Here is a 20,912-nt window from a genome sequence, read left to right as displayed (position 1 = left end):
TTAATTGCTTCTGGTGTTTTGTCAGATCAAGATCGATGCTGGGCTATATTAGCTAACAAATTAGTTTGTGGTCATGTATATAAATTAGAATTTAATCATAATAATTAAGCTGAGGCTCATTGATAATAAAATAAGAAATTTGTATGATGCCTATGTGAGTGGCTGTTTCCTAGGTGAAGAACCAATGTTATTTAAATACCATTTTGTTCCTTAATTTTTATTGAGACTTGACTATTTTTGGTAAAAGGTCTCTGTTTTACCAAAAAAAATGTTATTTTTTTAGTTATTAATTTATAATCGTATCCAAGGAATAAACGGTTTCCTTTTTTGCAATATTTCTAAATTATAATTTTCCTCCAAGCATTTGTCATAATTCTTGCCTTTATTCTCTTATTTATAACGAAAATACTTTGAAGTGCTTACCGAGCTGTTTAGTACTGCTACCCAATAAACTTCCTTTAAACAGACAAACAATGGCATTATTGAATCAAACCATACATCCAGAAACTTTACCCAAAACACCCTGTATAAACAAACATTTCCTGAACTTGTGCCGTGTCTCAGTAATTTACGATCTGCTGTTTGCTTGTTCAATCTTCTGGATTATGATTTTATTGGCATCTGGATCTTTTTTGCTGAAAATAAATAAAACAACTATATATACTATTCGATATCTAAAAATGTTACATTGAATAACCGTTAAGGCTGTGTAAAGTAGGACATTGGATAAGCCATAATAGTGTTTTTATTGTAATAGACAAAAACGCCATCCGATAAAGAACCAGAAATATGGCGGATGACTTCAACTTGTGGCATTAAAACCATGTAGGTAACAAATTAACTGTAAGTAAAGATAATGTTTGCACGTGCTATGTGATGTGGAACCCACAAGAAGTTGATGAACGTTAACCATTTAAGTCTTAATTACTTTTGAGAAAGGCACTGAAACACTTAATTATGAAAAACTGTTGGCTTCGTATCTCTTTCTTGTCTTAGGTTCTTTATTAGGCGACGTTTTAGTTTTTTGTGTTTTAAATGGTCTATTTATTTAAATTTTTAATAATATTCTGCAAAGTTTAATATACGAAAAAATAAAAAGAAAATAAACTATATTAATTAATTTACCAACAAATTTCTCTACTCAATGGCTTATTTAATCTTTTTTCTAATATATTTTTTAAGAATTCAATGCATGTAACCTTATGTAGGAATACTATTAAGCAAAAATGAAGTTTTAATTTACAATGGAGCTTCTAATAACAGTTACAGAAAAACAATAAAAAAATAAAGTGAAGAAACAATAAAAAAATTAGAGCGACGCACTAAGAAACATGACAGCTTTAAGAAAACATTTAATAAATACAAAAATAATCGTCGTAAAACAACGCTTTTGATGTTTATGGATTTTTGTGGTATTTCTATTCGATTCCTTTGTAATGGCTTAGATTAACCATTTTTCAAAATACCTTATAAAGATAACAGATTATTTATTAACAACTTTCTCTAACCTTAACGTTATGGCTCATTTAACGGTTTTTTTTAATATAAAGAACTCAAGGAATATATCGAGGAGGAAAAAGAGAAAAAGCTGTAATAGTTTCAAGGCACAATTAGAGGTATTACAATTTGATTTTGTATTGTGTACCTGTTCTGTATGTATTCTGAAATCCCCTTACCCTATATGCAATTGTTTTATATAAATCAGTAAAAAAAGTTAATAATTTAAGAATATTATTGTACGATAAAAGATTCAATTATGTAGTTTTCCTTTTCTTAATGCCTATTATTATGCTAATTATTAAAAAGCTTTTTTTTTCTTTGCTAAGAATGGTTGGCTATGAAAATATTGATTCCAATATCCGTCAAAGAAAAAAAGAATAGAAACAAACAACAAAGTGAAGAAATAATAAAAAAATTAAAGCAACGCACTAAGAAACATGTCAGTTTTAAGAAAACATCTAATAAATACAAAAATAATTGTGGTCAAACAACCCTTTTCATGTTTATGGATTTTCGTGATCTTTTTATTCGATACCATTGCGATGGTTTAAATTAACCACATTTTTGAATTTGGAATATTAACGCTATTCTTTTTAGAAAAAAAATGGTAATAATAAAAATTCGATGTTTTTTTCAAACTACCTTAAAAAAATAACAAATCATTTATTAACCTTCGGCTCATTAACCCGTTTTTCTAATAATATAAAGATCTGAAGGAATATATTACGCCGTACCAAAAATAGAGTTTTAATGTTCAACTGAGCTTCTTATAATAGCCAAAGAAAAAAAAATTGTAAGAACACAAAAATAAAATGAAAAAACAATAAGAAACGCATTAAGAAGGATGATAGCTTTAAGAAAACATATAATAAGTACAGAAATAATCGCCTTTAAACAAAAGGGGAGTTAAAATTAGTTTTAACTCCCCTTTAGGAGTAAAAATTAATTTTTTTGGTTTGTTAGATATTTTCAGAAGTGGAATTTTGTATAAAGTTTGTTTCGTTTGTTGTAAATCACCATAATAGGCATGCATCAGCAAACTTGCTTATCTGGTAGATATTATAATGACATATAACTTAGGTTAGATGAGTCATTATAATAGATAATAGAAATAATTCCTAGATTGTTTCAAACTTTTCAAAATTTTAATTTAAAAGAACTTGATTTAAACATATTACTATTTTTTTGTGGATAATCTTAGAAAAAGATTTAGTCTTTTTATGATTCAAACTCTAAGAGGAAAAAAGAGGAAAAACGTAAACAATTTTAGGGCAGAATTAGGGATGTTACCCTAAGCCAGAAATAGGGATGTTCTGAAATCCCCTTACCCGATACGATAAATCATTAAAAAAAAATTATATGTGTATATAAATCATTAAAAAATTTTTAGTCAAGTCATATAAGAACATTAAACATTAATGTACCATGAAATATTCCAATCTGCATTTCCCTTTTTTTAATGCAGTGTAATTACTAGTAGACTTTTTAAAGTTTAATCATTATTTTTAATTTTAGATCAATTAAAGGCCTATATAAGAAATATACTTATACATACTCCAATGTCAAATTAATTAATATAATATAGAAATATACAATATACACATGTTGGTTTCCAAAAAAAAAGCACAAAAATTATGCAAATAAAAATTCTACTACGGTACTGCTTTTTAGAGCTGCGTGCGCATCAGGATCCGCACATAGCTTAGTTTCCTCTACCAATAAATTCAATATAGCGAATTATGAACCAGGTTTGTAGTTATAACTATAAAAAGCTTTTCTGTGAAAAAAATATTAATTCAAACAACCACAATCTTTTTTTCTAATTTTTAATAAACCGAAAACAAAATCATATAGAAAGGCTAATTGAATTAATTTTTCCCTAAAACCTTAATTGCACTGTTAAGAGATTATGATTTAATGTAGAGACATAAATTTTGTCCCTAAAAATGGAAAAATGTTAATTTTTTTATTAAAATTCATAACGGTTATAATTTAACGTATTCTCCCTAATATACAGCCAATTTAGGGAGTGCATGCATATTTTTAGCGAGGACACAGGTGCGGTAAACCATTTATCAAATCCTCAATTTATTCGTTATATATGTAATAATTATGAACTTCAGTTATTCATGGTTATGAGTTTATTTTAAAACAGACTTGACAGGATACGTATATTATTATCAGCATCATCCCTATTAATTCAGTGTGTTGATATGTGGGAGTAATTTTGGCTGAGTGCTTGTGTTAATAAAACATATAAGCTTAAAATGTGTTTAATAAATTAATATTAGGTTTTATTCCATATTTAATTTCATTGATTTTTCGAGAATTAAAGGCAATTCGAAAAATTTGCAGAAAATGCAATAATGGATCTTAAAAATAATATAAATAACTCATCAGAGAACAAACATTTGAGTATTTGATGATTTAGCAAAAGCATTTAGAACATAAACTTACAGAAAAAATATACGAATTTACCATTAGAGGTAATGTGCATAATTTATTTAAAAGCAAGAATTCAATACGTTAAACTGAAAGAGTTTCACAGTCATGTTGCGTGCCAGGAACGGTTTTCGGACCGCTTTTGCTTATTTGATGGTAATAAATAATTTTCTTAAACGCTTAATTGAAAAAGGGATATTATTAGTTTTAATGACGATACAACCATTTTTTACACAGGAAAAACTTGCCCAACAAATTGGCATAATCAGAACTACCTTTGAATACGGCATTAATATAAAGTTCATTTCAATTTCTTCATATTCTATTAACTTGAATGGATCATTTCCTTCATAAAACCAGATATTTAATAAGCCGTTTTTCATTTTTAGATCTACACTCAGATTCAACATTTTTAAAGTATTTAAAGTATTAAACCAGTTTTAAAGTATTTAAATGGAATTAATGGCTGGAGTATCGTAAAACAGTGTCATTTACGAACCCTGGAAGTAATACAAAAAATTACATTAAAAATCGTTTTTAACAAAATTAGAACTTTTTCAACAGATTGACTTAGGAAAGTTATCACAGAACAGATACCAGATGCTTAAATGTAATCGTAGACATAGAAAAATTCAACAAAACAGAGGAGTTAAAACATTTCTACATTTTAGTAATTGGGAAAATATAATTATGGTTTGATTATTACTTCTTGAAATTCAGAAGTTCCAACCTTAGAACATTGAAAGGCTAGAATTAGTAAACAACAACTTTGTTTGAGTTCAACATGTACACAGGGGCAAGGGGAGTGTTTTGTTTACAAACATAATCATCGATTCTCTGTTGCCAAGTTTACACGCATTTTTAAAAGAGGAAATTTTCAGCTATATATCAACACATATAATAAGGTTAATTTAACTTATTAATGTTGGATTATGGATTAAAAATAAAAAATAGAATTAGATGTATGTTATTCTAAGCCCAAAAATAACATCTTCAAAGCAAAAAAAAATATAACATTCTTAGTCCTAAAACCGCTTTTAAAAAATTTGAAATGGCAACACCGCAGGTAAAAGCTGATGTCATCTTGCGAAATTACATCTTAGCAAACGGTTTTATGTTTACATTCGGCATTTGTGAAGTTCTGTTTTTTCTTTAGTTTTTGGTTGAAAAAGGAAAAAGGTTGAGTCATACCAGTGTTTTTGTGAACTGCTACGATAGTACAAACTTATGCCATGGAAAAAGTCTTGGAAAGGATCTTTTCACAAGTAAATATCGATATTGTCATAACATCATATCAAGGGACAATCGTCGTCATAAACGTAGAATAAGAAAACCTTATTAAGAAAAAGTTCATAAACGGTAGTATTGTCTATAATTTAAAGCATAATTTATTAATAATAAATATTTATCATGTAAATATTTTTTGACGACGTCACTGGTGAAGATTACTTGTGTCGGTGAAATCAACAATGCAATCGAGCGGCGTTGCGATGTTGTTTCTTTTTTCTCTAATATACGTTATCTACATTCATTTAACTTTGAATGTTGACTTCTTTATAGAGTATCTTATCATATTGTATGAAAAAAAAATGCTTCATATTTTATTAAAGAGGAATAGTATTGTTTTGCGCCTGTCAAAATAAGTGACAAATTCTTATGATACTATAAAGCGTTTTTTTTTTGCCATTTCTACATAAGCATTTGGCATCATTGCATCAGAGATGTTGCAAGTTAACAAACTGCCCATAGTTCCTTGGCAATGCTAATTCTAGCCCTTTAATGTTCTAAGATTCCAACAGACTCATATGTAAAACACAATTGAGCCAGCAATCATAGCAATAGAGTCAATACAACAGAAATTTTTCAGAAGTTGTCATGTCTATTGATATTTTTGACTACTTAGATAGATTTTCTCTGCCTTTACTCGAACAGATAATTTAATTGATGTTAAGCTTGCTGTTGCCTTGCGTTGTATTTTCGTTATACTGGTTTACAAAATTTAGATGCTGATCAAATAAACCTTCTAGATACTTAAAAAAATGGATTTATATTATATACATACTGAGAAAGTTAGTTTTTTTACGGTGATAAGGTTACATTTGAAAGAGTATAAACGTAAGTCCATTTCTCTCCGACCACTCCACCAATCTATTCACTTTTTCACCGGTTTAAGATTACTTACTATATCATTTGTGAAAATCTTACTGAGCACTGGCCCAAAATAAGAGCCCCAAGGCAGAGGGCACCAAGAACACATTAAAAGAAAATAATTAATTTTATATCACTGATGGTGTCTATCTGTTAAAAAAACTCTCACAATTTTAAAGCTAATCCTCTTGTTTATCCTACGAAGTAGTTGACCTAAAATCCGAACTAGAAACATTAAACCCAAACTAGTCTATATAATGCGGTTGCAAGCGATACACTTTTGGTGTTATAAAATAGAAAACTGGTTAAGACGTTATATATGATTATTATACAAATAAAAATAGGAATTCTATAGGAACCAATTTAAATTAAAGTAGATAAGGTTTAGTGCTCCAGAGGAACGTAAATTGGATTTAAGTTTTCGAGTTAACTATACCTGCCAGATAATTTCAACGAGAGTAAGAGACGTCAGGATTAATTCTTGGTTTAATCCGTTTTCGGTGGAATGCACTCTCTTATCGGGGGATGCAGTATGAAAAAATGTTTATCCATTTAAAATCTTAGTTAACTACACAAGTTGTGCTTATTACAGACGATAAGCATAATAACTTCATTATGATTTTTTCCTGTTTGTTGAATTTGAGATGCGTAATAGCCTAAAAAATATATCTCTTATGCTAAATAGAATGAGATTCCTTTAATGTTTATTTAAAACTGTTTAGAGCATACAAAATACTCTTCAACTCTCTATTCCGAAAATATTAATAATACTTTTCAAAAAAGGAAGTTAGCACAGAAAGCCAAATGACTAAAGGGATATTCCGTGAGTTGTAAAGCAAAAAAATAAGAATAGTCCTTGCCGACGCGTGTTGGTGTTTATTGGCTTCTTCAAGGCAAAGCAACCAGAAAAACAAAGGAAAACAATAAATAATTCTACTATTGAAATATTTCTTTTTTGTCTGTAAATGCTTTATTTTTTTACCTATAACGAGAAGCATTAGAGATAAAACTAGACCTGATTATACAAATTGGTTGTTACCTCCTGCGCGTGAAATTTTGTATTTTTTGTATTCGATTTACTATGTATGAAAATGTATATTCAAATGTATTTTTTCTTTTCCTTGATATTCTGGCCTTTAATTTTATATTTCACTACCTCAATAGTCTTAAAAAAATCATAATATCTAAAATAGTTTAAATGTTGACTATTTGTTATATTTTGGCTTTTTGCTGCATGTCATTTCCAATCACCCCTCCAATTTTTTTTGTAAGTTTTTTTTAGGTAATTGCTATATTAGTATATAGTCTAAGAATTTGGTCAATGTGTTCTCCATTATACGAAAATATTGTTTTGGTTCATTTCTACGAACATACTCAATCATATATTTTCATTACAAACCAAATAACATATGGATAGTTCAGTCACAATGATAAAATCAATAACTAGGCGTAAGCAGTACTTTATTAGAGATAGATAAATATTAAGGAAGTAAAAAGTTTTTTCAGTATAGTTTTTGTCGATATAGTATTGATTAGGTTTATACATGCAAAATGCGGCGATCTCATATTGTGCTGAATGATGTTTAGGTGTAGTACTACTAACAGAAACTTTCTTGCGAAATATTTGCAATTATTATCGTTAGTCTCAACTGGACTTTTCTACTTTTAAAAATCATTTGAGAATACATCTAGACACTATTGTAAGAACGCCATAATTCTTTAAACCTTAGTTGAAACGGTAATCGTCAGTCTCTTTTCTAACAAATACTCTATTTGTATAGCTTGGCCCCGCAAGATGATACTGTAGGGAGAAAAGGTGGTATTCTATAATACTTTTAGAGTAGAGCATTCATTGAAACTGGATGTTTAATTTACATCATATAATTCTTTTGACACTCCTGAGCATATATGGCCAACGTTATATTCTGATCTAACTACACCCCTAAGAACTTATTTTTTATATATGTTTTTCCTCTGGAATCTGCTGATAGAAAGGTTTCAGAGAGATAACATACATATCATTAGTGCATGTACATACATAGAAGCTTTCAACATTACCAATAAATGGGTATTTTAGTTATAGCTAAAAACATACAGTTTTAAATGAACATAAAGCAAGTGTTCATTGTGTCCTTTTCTATAGTGAGTAGTATAATGAGTTCACAAATTATATTTTATATTATATATCAAGTCCATGAATACGCCATTACTTGTTTTTTTTTCTATAGTTTGTATTTAAGCAACCTTGCCAAGTTATACAGCCACATTAATAATTATACTTTGCGTTGAATTATTTATATTATAAAGTTATATGCGACAATAAGGTTCTTGTCCTGCTAATTATTTAAATTATATTTTTGTTTGTTTATTTCTCGCATTTTCCAGGATACATCTTATTTTAGCATATAACCTTAAAAACGAATATTAGTTTGACATTTTCAGAGATCCCCGAATTTAGAGTGTCATAAATTTCTTATAAAATATAAAATTCCAATACCAAATACCAACCGTCTCATATATTAGCTGGGATTGATTGGCATTGATATTTTTAAAATCAGTTCCTTTTAAACTTTTTTAAAACTATTAATTCAACGGCATTAAAACGTAAAAAACCCTTGTTAATACAAAATATTTGTTTGCATACATCATTAGCTACTACTAGCCTGATGAGGATTTTTCTTTTTGTTTTCCAGGATGATTTTTCTATTTTGTTAACTTATAAAGCGTCAAAACATATAACATACAAAATGAAAACTCCGAAAGCCTAAGAAACAACATTTTTCATGTTTTTCAAATCCGTGGAAAACATAAAAATAAACGTCCGATATCCTCTCAGGAAAGTGTCTTCTAGGGTAAAAACAAATGTTTCCGAAATCCTGAAAAATAGGAAACAATTATTTTAAATCCTCGGAAAATGTTCAAAATTCCGTTAAATGTGTAAAATAAAATAAATAATGTCTCTATGGTATGTGTACTAAATCTGCGGCTACGAAAGGAATTAGAAAGAAAATGTTCGACGTTGCCAAGAGCTCAAGTGCAAAAGAGGAGTTGAGCTGGTTGTTATTTTAATTTAAAATTAAAGAATGTAACATTGACAACAAAATAAAGAAAAACAATTTGAAAATTGTAATATGATCTTTACAATTATTTTTGTATTTAATAATTATACGAAATTTTCTTACTACTGGATATAATTTAGAGTTATAATTTTTTCAAAGATCTTGTCCATACCGGTTAAACTGGCAACGTCTCGCGAAAGGTTTGTGTCGCTACGATCTAATCTAATTCCTTTTTATTCACTGTTATTTTAATTCTATATGTTCACTTTTTGATGATCACAAGAAGCCTAAAAAAGATAAAAGCTAAAATCACTGGAAAATAAGAACGATAAAAAAGAACGACTAATGCCTAGATTAAAATCAAAAACCATTTTAAATCCATGCAAGGGATACATTTTCTGTAAACATATAAAATGATTAAAAAAACTTGGAAATTATTTAAAGTTAATCCTTAGACATCATAAAAGAAATACGTTGAATATCTGAAAACCATAAAACACGCTTTTAAAAGCCTGGAACACGAATAATTTAATACATAGGTGAGCCTTAAAATGACAAAGTGCCTAGAATAACATGAAAGATCTTTTCTTTAAAAAACTTTTAAAATGTCGTCAAATATCTAAAAGACATAACAAATGACTCCAGAAGAGTAAATAAACATAAAAAATAATTTAAAGTACCTAGAAGATAAAAAAATCACTTCAAAAGTTTGGAAAATATGAAAACCTATGGTTTAAAAGCCTGGAATAGAATTAAAGTTCAAAAATCTAAAACATAAATTTTAGAATTAATTCGAAGTACCTTGACGATATAATAATGTTCACCCTATAAGAGCATTAGCCGATCTTAGGTCAACTTCCGAATTTACGAAAAACTGAATATTTTAAAATTTGTTTGCCTCTAGTAAAAGAAAAAGTCTAAATTTTATTCTGAAATTAATAGCCGAGTATCTAGAGTAATTTCTTAACAGTAATTTGTTTATTTTTAGAAAGCTTTTGATATTAATAGCAAACATAATACAATTATTTGTTATTTGTTTGTTTATTGGAAAAAACGTTTTGTATGCCACGCCCAAAAGTGGATTTTTTATACCTTATTTATATAAAGTCCTACATGCTTTTTTACATATTTTATGCTTTTGTATATATGTATCTGTATGTAGAAGTTTTTTGCTTGATAAAGATTTTTCAAGATTATGCTTAAAATACATACGTATGGTTGACTTTATAAACAACAAATTTGTGAATGAACGGTATTTTTTTGCGAGTGCCAAGTTTATTCGATTAACATCTATATCAGTCATCAAATACGTAATTAACTTGTCCGAAAAACTATAAAGTTGTTTTATTTTCATCACGACCATACGTTCAGCGAAAAAACTGTTACGAATACACTTTATACGTCATGGATTTAAAGCGTCGATTCTAAAAACCTTTAAATCCTTAAAAGGCAAAGATTGCAAAAATAATTATATAAACAAATGACTTACTAACTTAAATGGTTGGTCAGTTATTAAATTCCCAAAATGGTACTCTTATGAAATTTTCAGTACCATATTTAAATTTTTTAATTGCTCTTTAATTGTTTTTTTTTAACTAAAGGGTAGCTTTATGATTTTGGGATTATAGATAAGAAATAAAAGTTTATTAAGTTGGTTAAATTTTTTTTATTAGGGTTACACGTCTGAAAATGGGAGAAATTCCTATATTTTTACAATTCTTCATCTTTGGCATATTTTATTTCACTATGTCATCTTTTTGATTTTTTTATTAATCTGTTTTTTCGGTGATATATATTGATATTATATTTTTATAATTTTATTGGGTGCTTATATGACATATTAATAATATTATTATAGCAAGATGACCATGCGTACAACGTTTTGCAGTTTTACAAAAAAAATTGCAATTGTGTTGTGCTATTGAATACCTGGAATATCCCTATGAAAGTTGGAATGTCTTATGAAGGTTTGAATAAACTGACAATCACACATGTGAAATTGAGATCTCGTCATAATTTCCTTTTTTTGTTAAAAAGAGGATCAAATGACACTTTATTTTGAAGGCCCTTTGTGGTTCATTCATTTTTAAAAAGTAATTAATTATCTCCTCTAATATGTACACTATCGGGCAAAAGGAAAGCAACTCTTACGAAGGTATGAACTATTTAATTATTGAAAATTAAATTGATAAAACAACATTTTGTTAGTAGGCTGCTGACGCAGGAGAAATGATATCGCTTTTAAATATCAAACAAACTACTATGTCATAATTAATGAAAGCGATACATTTTATTAACACAACAAAAGTAAAGAAACTTTTTATTTTTTTTCATATAAATGGGTCTATTTCAAGAATAGAAACATATTTTTAAAAGTTAAAAATAGAGCTTTTTTATCTTTGACAGCATTAAGTGCCAAAATGCAACCAATTTGCCTGGAGTTTAAGCAAATGGTGGTAGACGCATTTTTGGAAGTAAAGCGTTTGGTTGATATTTCCAGGCAATTTGAATCGATGGGACACTAAAGAGGATTAGCCAAAAGTTCCGTAGTTGTTAGTATCAAGAATAACTGCTGAAATTTCTCAATTAGAAGTAAGTGCAAGGACTGTCCAACGAAGATAGTTTAACGAAGGAAGCAAAGCTTTATAGTAGCCAGCAGAATAAATAAAAACCCGCTGGTTTCCGAAAGAAAACGTCATGCGAGGCATGCATTTGCACACCGTCACTTAAATTGGACAGTTCAATATTGAAAAAAATAATCGGCAATGAAATCGGAATTGATAAAATTATCAATTCCGATGAAATGAACCGTGTTAGGCGTCCATTTAGTACGAGGTTCCAACCAAAGTACACAATACCAACACTAAAGTACGGATGGTGTAGGTTTTCCTGAAGTAGAGGAGATCCATTGCACTTCATAGACAAATATTTCACTTTATCGACACATACATCTCGTCTTGTTCAGAAGAACAGTATTTAAGTCCTCTAAAGCCGGCGGAATCACCGGATTTAAACCCTATTGAGAACCTGTGGGAAGAGGTTGAACGTCAAATCCGTATCACAACTTTTTCAAACAGACTTCAATTAATAAAATCAACGAGGTTTCGACCAATATTCCGATTGTTACTATTTAAAATTTAATTTTATTGATGCCACGTCAATGCCGAAAAAATATAGCTAATAACTGTGGATATCCTATCAACTCAAATGGTCTGTTTTGTGTTTTTTTGTTGTTGAATGTAATAAAATTTTGATTTCATAACAGTTGCTTTACTTTTGTCGCACTAATGAAGTGTATTATGCATATAAATTTTATTATACTCGAGGTTCTTTGATATTTGACTACAATTATATTTAGCCTGTCATTGCAGCATACTATGACTTTTTAAACTGCCAGGTATTTAATGGTCGCTAATGCCAATTTATTTTTGATAATAAAATGTTTTATGATTTCATAACAGTTCAAATCACAAAACAGTGTTACCATTAATCAAAAATCTTTATTTTACGTTCGGGAGAAGGTTAAAACTTAGTTTTCTTCCGAATATGCGAAACAGGTATCGAGTGGCAGTGGTAAAACTGTTTTGTGCTTTGGGTGTCACACCAAAGTTTCCAACCATAGGCCTACTTCATAAGGGTGGCAATTTTTTTGGTCTAATAGTTTAGTTCACATGCACCGATTAATTTTGTTGGTAAGCTCGGTTACCGCACCTGACACCCCTTGATTCTTTTTTTTTTTAAGTTTCCTCATTTTCTAGATATGTCCAGTGTTGTGATTGATATGAATACGTTACTGGTCGCTTTTTTAAAATTATTTATTTAACTGTTTTCAAAATCAGGGGTTGATTTAAGTGTAATGAATTGTAAATATATAATTTTGGCACTATCCCTGGGTCTCCACAATAAAATAAATAAATAAAAAATTATCGCAAACCGCCCTTAGAAAACTACACCTATTGTCTTATGCCACATCAATCGTCTCTAAAATTATTATAAAAGTTGAAGCTAAATAAAAGTTATAAAAGTTTTAAAACAGTTAGTGGAGCATGTATTTTTCATTCATAAATTACTTTCTGTTTATTATAAATGAATGCGCAAAATCATCAAAACTGACTAAAGTATTAACATTCTTGCAAAAAAGTTTACTCCTTATGAAAAATCAAAAAATATGTGACAACAAACAAGTACGATTTTAAATTAATCTAATAATTAAAATTCTTTTATCTGGAAAAGATTCTTTTACTTTTTACAATTATAAACTTACCAATACATAAATATATTTAAAATTTTCAATTATAATTTTTTAATAATTATAGTTGTAGATAAATTTAAATAATAAACAAACCAACTTTCATGAAAATTTGTTGCACAAAAGAATATTCATATTAGCTAATTTTTGTTGGTTTACGTTTTATTTATTTTACGTTTTTTGTTATTAAATGATAAAGAAAAAAACTAAATCCTTTAAGAAAAAGATAATATTTATTTTTAAAATTTTATTACTGATTGAGTTCAAATTATTATTCTAATAAGAAAACAGGTCGAAGATGCTGGAAAAGTGATATTAATCCTATTAAAAAAACCTTCAATTTCTCCTTAGAACATTGAAAGGCTAAAATTAGTCAACAAGTTTGTTTGTTTTGGTGTTTTGTTTACAAACATATTCATTGATTCGTTGTTGTCAAGTTACATGCATTTTCAAAAGAGGAAATTTTCAGCTATACATCAACACATATAACAAACTTAATTTAACTGATTGATATTAGATTTTTGATTAAAAATAAAAAAGTTAAAATAGATATGTTTTCTTCTAAGCGCAAAAATAACATCTTTAAAGCAAAAAAAAAATTAACATTCTTATTCCTAAAACAGCTTCTAAAAAAATTGAAATGACAACACCGCAGGCAAAAGCTGATAATTATTATCTTGCGAAATGTCATCTTGACAAACGGGCTTGTGTTTACATTCTGCATTTGTAAAGTTCTATATTTTTTCTTTAGTTTCTGGTTGAAAAAGGAAAAAAGTTGAGTCATTTCAGTGTTTTATGAACTGTTACGATAATAAAAATGTGTGTCGTTTGTGGTGCACTATAGGAAAAAGGCCGATCTATTCACAAGTAAATACCGATATTGTCATAACATCATATCAAGGGACAACCGTCGTGATAAACGTAGAAAAATAAAAACGTATTAAGAAATCTATAATAAATATACCATATTTAATTTCCGATTTATGAAAATGGTTTTTATTAGATAAATACCTTTATCTACTAGTTCATAAACGGTAATATTGTTTATAATTTAAAGCCTAATCTATTAATAATAAATATCTATTGTGTAAATATTTTTTGACGGCATCACTGTTATATCTTATCATATTTTATATAAAAAATTGATTCATATTTTATTAAAGAGTAATAGTATTGTTTTGCGCCTGTCAAAATAAGTGACAAATTTTTATGATATTATAAAGTGTGTTTTTTTTTTGCAATTTCTACATAAGCATCATTGCATCAAAGATGTTGCAAGCAAACAAACTGCCATTAGTTCCATGGCAATGTTAATTCTAGCCTTTCAATGTTTTAAGAATTTCTCAAACTTATAGAAAAGCAGTCATGTTGTAGCGTTTTATTTTTCTACTCCTTATGTTCAATAACGCTCCATTGATATTTCATTAATTTCAATAATTACATTAATAATTTCAGTCAACTTTTATTCATATTTCTTTAAATTCACACTGTCAGGGACACATTACTACTGTAACGCATCACTCTCCTGGTTTATTTATCCATGCTTTCTGTTGACGGTCCGTCACTTTTCTGATTAGTCTTAATTAATGTTTTCTCTGATTGGCTGATATTGACAGCTCAGGTGAGAGGTGGGGTCGTTACTTATTTAGTCGGTACTGCGTCCATTTTCCGAAAGCGGTGGAGCTGGAGCCAGAACTAGAGCTAGTATTAGAGATTCCCAGTCCGGATAGCTAAGCTACAAATGGCATACATTCACAGCCTCGGTTTTGAAGGCTTTCATTTCTTGGAGGAATATGCAGGCCAGTTTATTCCATTTATTACTAACCATAGATTTGTCTCGCTTATTTAAATTTTTATTAATATACCTTTAATGTCAATTTATTGCTACAAATATTTAATCAATATCATAATTTAATACGTCAATTTCTTATCTATAATTTTAGTTATTTTCTGTTCAGTATTTTTCAGTACCTTTTTTGGTAGTTCAGTATATATAACTCGGTTAAGGCTGATATCCCTTAGTTAAAAAGGTTCATGAACTTTCCCCTGCGTACTACAAATATACACAAAAAACTTCAATAATTGCAATTTATTCTTCTGAAATCTACCTAGTAGCGAAATCATAATTTAAATGTTACTTTTGTCAAACTTATTTTATTCATATTTTAATTCATAATAAATTATTAACATTTAACAGATTAGAACATGAGGTTTATACATATCTTTGATGTAAATCTAATTTGGTTGTATTGTTAAGATATTTTTTTTTGCCTCTTTAAATCTACTTTATCCAGGGTCATTTAATTGTTAATTGAAACCTATATACCAAGTCTTTTTCTTAGTTTTCTTTCATTTATAAAAAAAAACTAAGTGGCGCCCTCTTATTTAATAGTTATAATCAAGTTTAGATTCTTTAATAGCCAGTCATAAGTGAACCTTCGAACAATCCCAAACCTCCAATAATTCTGAGCTACCGTCTGCCACTATGTATATTTTTTTTAGTTTTAGCAACTCAGTACCCTTCTGGCACGTCACTGGAATACTTTTTATTATTACCAACAAACCTGTCAAATTTACAGAAAATCAATCAAGGCTCTCTTAAGCTATAACTAAAGAACAGTTTTTATTTAATACCCTATAAAGTCTATTTGGCGAATTTTTTTACAATTTGGAAGTTACTACTATACCTACTTTAATAACACCATGTATTATTATGTAATTAAAATACTATAATATGATTTCATATTATTTCAAGGATGCTTGAAATTAAGTTTATAAAAACTTATGATCATCAGATACTAGCAAGAACAATAATTGACTTTTTATAGGTATCATATTTTTTTTGTCCTAGAGCGTTGATTGAATAGATTAATACCCAATAGTTACATATTCGCTGGTTTGGGCTTATACGAGTAGAACAATTTAATAGTCGTTTGCCATATAAAAAAACTCGAAATCAAGACGAGTTTTTTTGGTAACAATAAACACCTTGTTTACACAAAAGATCCCTAAGTAAAGGTTTAACGAATATTAAATTTGAAAATTATTATGTAGCGTGGACTTAATGTGTGGACATTTGGAATGAAAAATGTAAATAGTGGGTCAATGTACCCAGTCAGCAGTGAGAAAGACCACCTGCTTAAAAAGTTTCTGGAATTATTAATTTTATAAAAATAACATTTTCTGTGGGTTGTTTTAGAATCCAAGGATGGTTTTGTTTTTTAGGAAAGACCTTCAGTGTTTAAGTTTATATATCTACTCTACATGCGCATGAGGAACCTTCATTGAATTTACGAGTTAATATTCGATTGAAGACTTATAATATTAGCGATCCCCTAACTATTTTTGTTATATTGGTAAGAAAATGAAAATTAAATTTTCATTATACTTTTTGTGTTTGGCTCTTACTTTATAGTTAACGAATTAGGTTTATTTAGCGTTCTACTTGCGGTTAGTTAAATAGTTTCACCTTTAGGGTCCACTTTTTGGTAGTTTATCTTGTTTGAGTGTCCGATTTTAAAGTTTTTGTATTTGACAGAAGAATGTGTTCCTTATTTATTAAAATGCTCATAATATCCATATTTAATAAAAAAATATTTAAAAAAAATACTTGCTTTCTGCTCTTCTAGCTTTATGAAAGCTACTGTTTCTTACTAGATGCTTATTAAATACTATTTGCTTTACGGCTTTAATCACAAAATTCGTTATTAACTGAAAATGAGTGTATGTATTTATGAGGACAAGCTTTACAGCCCCATAAACCACTGAATTATTTTATCAAAATATTATTATGCCGTTATTAAGCTACAAAATTTATTTTTAATAAAAGTACTGGCAGTTTATATGTATGTATGATCCCATATATAATGAAATTCCAAAATCATTTCAAAGTAGTGCTAATTAACTGCTCATAATCATTGTTCAATGGCGAAGCAACAGTAATTTTATCTATTTTAAACGGTTGGTTTACTAAGTAGCTTTGCACAAATTAAACACCAAAATCATCAGATACCGAAAATTAGTCGTTAATTAATTGCTATTCAATGCCAATAATTGCCACATTCGTTGAGGATAACATATTTATTTTCATCAGTGTTCCATAAACCAATAAAATACCTATTATTCATTGTTAGATTTATTTTGTTTTATTAGTACAGGTATACCCTAAGATTTCCAGTGCCATAAATAAAGAAATGCCAAAATCGCTATGAATCAGTTAGCACCTGGTCAAGTGCTTTCATTATATTACCACGTCCGTATGTCTAAGTAATAGCAATTTTATTAAACTGTTTCAAACCAATAAAGTAATATACTTATTAAAATATGAAAATTATGTACTAATTAACTGCTATCCATTAAATGTAAAGTGATTATATAGCAGTTAATTATACTAGTAATTAATAATTAATTATAGTTTACGAAGGATTTCGGTGCGCTCATTTTAAATTTATCGGTAGAGTTGCTCTAGCATATTAGTATCTTGAGAAAGCTTAAGCTAAAAGTGCAAACAAAAAACTGCCTTTACCCGTTTTTTGAGGTTATATATTTAAATTCCCCTTTGCCTTAAAATTCTTTAGACTAGATAAACAGCAACGTCATAAATATAATTAAAAAATGATGAGTACCCACTCTAAGATGAGTAGCAATATCTCTTATACACGCCTGACCAATTTCTTTTTTGTATGCCGAAATACACACGCATTAATATGTAACAGAAAATCAGACAAAGTCTTAAGTTAAAGAGAGAATTTTTTTTTTCCGGAGTGAACACCGCACAGGGCGCAACTCGCGAACGGTACATTTAATTTCGAACTCTAGTTGGAAGAAGGAAAAGTTGTTCTCTGAACTAATTTTTAACTTGTGATTTAGATTGATTGTTGCAAGTTAATACATCGACTAGGAAAATTCATTAAATGAAGTGCATTCGTAGTATTCAAGTTTACATCGAAATATTTCAGTTCACAGCATATCGTTTCTAAAGGAGAAAAACGTTGCAGGGACCCAGTATTACTTGAAAAGTTGTACTCTAAATAAATTTTTAACTTGTGATTAAGATTGATTGTTGCAAGTTAATATCGACATCGACTACGAAAATTCATTAAATGAAGTGCATTCGTAGTATTCAAGTTTACATCGAAATATTTCAGTTCACAGCATATCGTTTCTAAAGGAGAAAAACGTTGCAGGGACCCAGTATTACTTGAAAAGTTGTACTCTAAATAAATTTTTAACTTGTGATTAAGATTGATTGTTGCAAGTTAATATCGACATCGACTACGAAAATTCATTAAATGAAGTGCATTCGTAGTATTCAAGTTTACATCGAAATATTTCAGTTCACAGCATATCGTTTCTAAAGGAGAAAAACGTTGCAGGAGACCCAGTATTACCACAAATTTAATCAGATAAAAATCCTCCTTGTGGAACAGACATATCCTCTCAAATAATCTAAATAGAAATTCTGACCAAATGGAAAGCCTCTGCGGAAATATCCTGTTTAACATAACACCTATTCTTGTCTGTATATAACTATTTAATCCATAATATACAATCCCTCTACTACAAAAGCGACGGTAAATTCACCAATAACATAAAAGGGAAAAAAAAAATTGTATTAAAATAAAAAATAAAAATAGAAACGAGCGCAGAGGGGAAACATTTTCGAGTCTTTTAGTTGCATTTTAAGCAAAAGATTGTTGAAATCTGAAAATTATGTGCTAACTAATTTGATATATAATCACCAAAATTGATGGAAAAGAATAGTAGAAAACCAACCTGGAACGAACTGGCGATATATTTATTTTTAGCAGTACAGCACAACAGTATAAACCATTTACAGAGCTAAAGGTTACAATAATGTTTTAATCATTTTTAAGATATAGTAAAAATATACATAAATTAATATATTCTCCGCAACATCACAGTATAAACTATATTTCAATAATTTATAGTAATAATCCCAAACTTATATAAAAATAAGCAACCACAAATTATTATATAAATATAAATCTCAATAACCGAGAATTGGCAATTCATCTTGGCTGACATTCTACATTCAGCACTACAATACACTAAATCTAACAGCCTATTAGATTAATTTAACATGTTACTTTAACTCCAAAAAGTACAAAAAAATTAATTAACATAGGTGCTCTTTCTATCCTGCTGGCCTTGATTACTTACATACATGGGCACATTGAAATCGCCAATTATTAAAAATTCGCCAGTTATGCCTAATTGTAATAGCATATCAAAGAATCTTTCAAACTTCTCATCGGTTATTTTGGAGGTATATATAATACAAGCACAAACAGTGGTTTATAATAAAGTAAAGATTTACACAGAATAAAATCTATATAAGAAAAACTGTTAGGATATGACTAGTATCTATTGTTGAGCACACTATTGGGTTTTTGGAAGCCAGAAGGACACCACCTCCACGTGGTAAATTGACCTGTACTTCGATCTTTGAATATGAAATATTCAACTCAATGCGATAATATAGTTGAATATGAAATCTTACCGAAGATAATGGACTCAGATCCCTGTAATAAGACTCTCATGTTATCTAGAATAATAATATCCAAAAGAAAGAGTCACAGGTTGACTCAGATTATCCTTAGTTGCCTGGAAGAACTCTCAGAGTATTTAGAAGATCAGCCTCTCCAAGTGACTCAGATCCCTGTAATAAGATTCTCACATTATCTAGAATAAAAATATCCAAAAGAGAGAGTCATAGGTTGGCTCAGATTATCCTTAATTGCCTGGAAGAACTCTCAGAGTAATTAGAAGATTATTCCAGGCTCTCCAAGTGACTCAGATTCTTGTAAAAGGACTCTCACGTTATCTAGAATGAAAATATCCAATAGAGAGAGTCATAGGTTGACTCAGATTATCCTTAATTGCCTGAAAGAACTCTCAGGGTAATTAGAAGATTATTCCAGGCTCTTCAAGTGACTCAGATCCTTGTAATAAGACTCTCGCATTATCTAGAATAAAAATATCCAATAGAGAGAGTCATAGGTTGACTGAGATTATCCGTAATTGCCTGAAAGAACTCTCAGAGTATTTAGAAGATTATTCCAGGCTCCCCAAGTGGCTCAGATCCCTGTAATAAGACTCGCACATTATCTAGAATAACAATATCTAAAAGAGAGAGTCATGAGTTGACTCAGATTATCCTTAATTGCCTGGAAGAACTCTCAGAGTAATTAGAAGATTATTCCAGGCTCCCCAAGTGGCTCAGATCCCTGTAATAAGATTCTCACATTATCTAGAATAAACCTTAGAAGTAAACCTTTTTATATTCTTGGGAAGATCCAAAGAAAAAAAGGAATCCTCGGAGAGATCCCAGAGTTACTAGAAGAAATCCATGGTGGGGTAGCATGACCCCTTAAAGTTACGAAGACGCTGGAAAAGTAAGAACAAGATTTTGCTAGGCAAAGCAGATAGAAGGTATGCCTTGGATAAGTTGTTGCATTGTCGTTAAGTGAGAGTAATTTCATCTGTTCAAT

The 20,912-nt window shown here is 29.2% G+C and overlaps 2 protein-coding genes across 11 annotated transcripts in view; one reads left to right on the top strand and one right to left on the bottom strand.

The window, feature by feature from the left end:
* Positions 1-20,912, top strand: part of LOC126740093 (tyrosine-protein kinase transmembrane receptor Ror) — a 182,379-nt gene that overhangs the window by 112,451 nt on the left and 49,016 nt on the right. The gene's annotated exons all lie outside the window — the stretch shown is intronic.
* Positions 1-20,912, bottom strand: part of LOC126740094 (homeobox protein 4) — a 61,186-nt gene that overhangs the window by 34,237 nt on the left and 6,037 nt on the right. For 7 of the 8 annotated variants that reach the window (XM_050445978.1, XM_050445983.1, XM_050445984.1 and 4 more), the window contains exon 2: positions 424-635. The gene's annotated coding sequence lies outside the window, so the exon portion shown is untranslated. The remainder of the gene's footprint in view (positions 1-423; positions 636-20,912) is intronic. The other variant, XM_050445979.1, reaches the window with a different exon arrangement.

This window comes from Anthonomus grandis, chromosome 9 (assembly GCF_022605725.1).
Source record: "Anthonomus grandis grandis chromosome 9, icAntGran1.3, whole genome shotgun sequence".
Taxonomy (NCBI): domain Eukaryota; kingdom Metazoa; phylum Arthropoda; class Insecta; order Coleoptera; family Curculionidae; genus Anthonomus; species Anthonomus grandis.
This window is presented reverse-complemented; position numbering and strand designations above follow the sequence as displayed.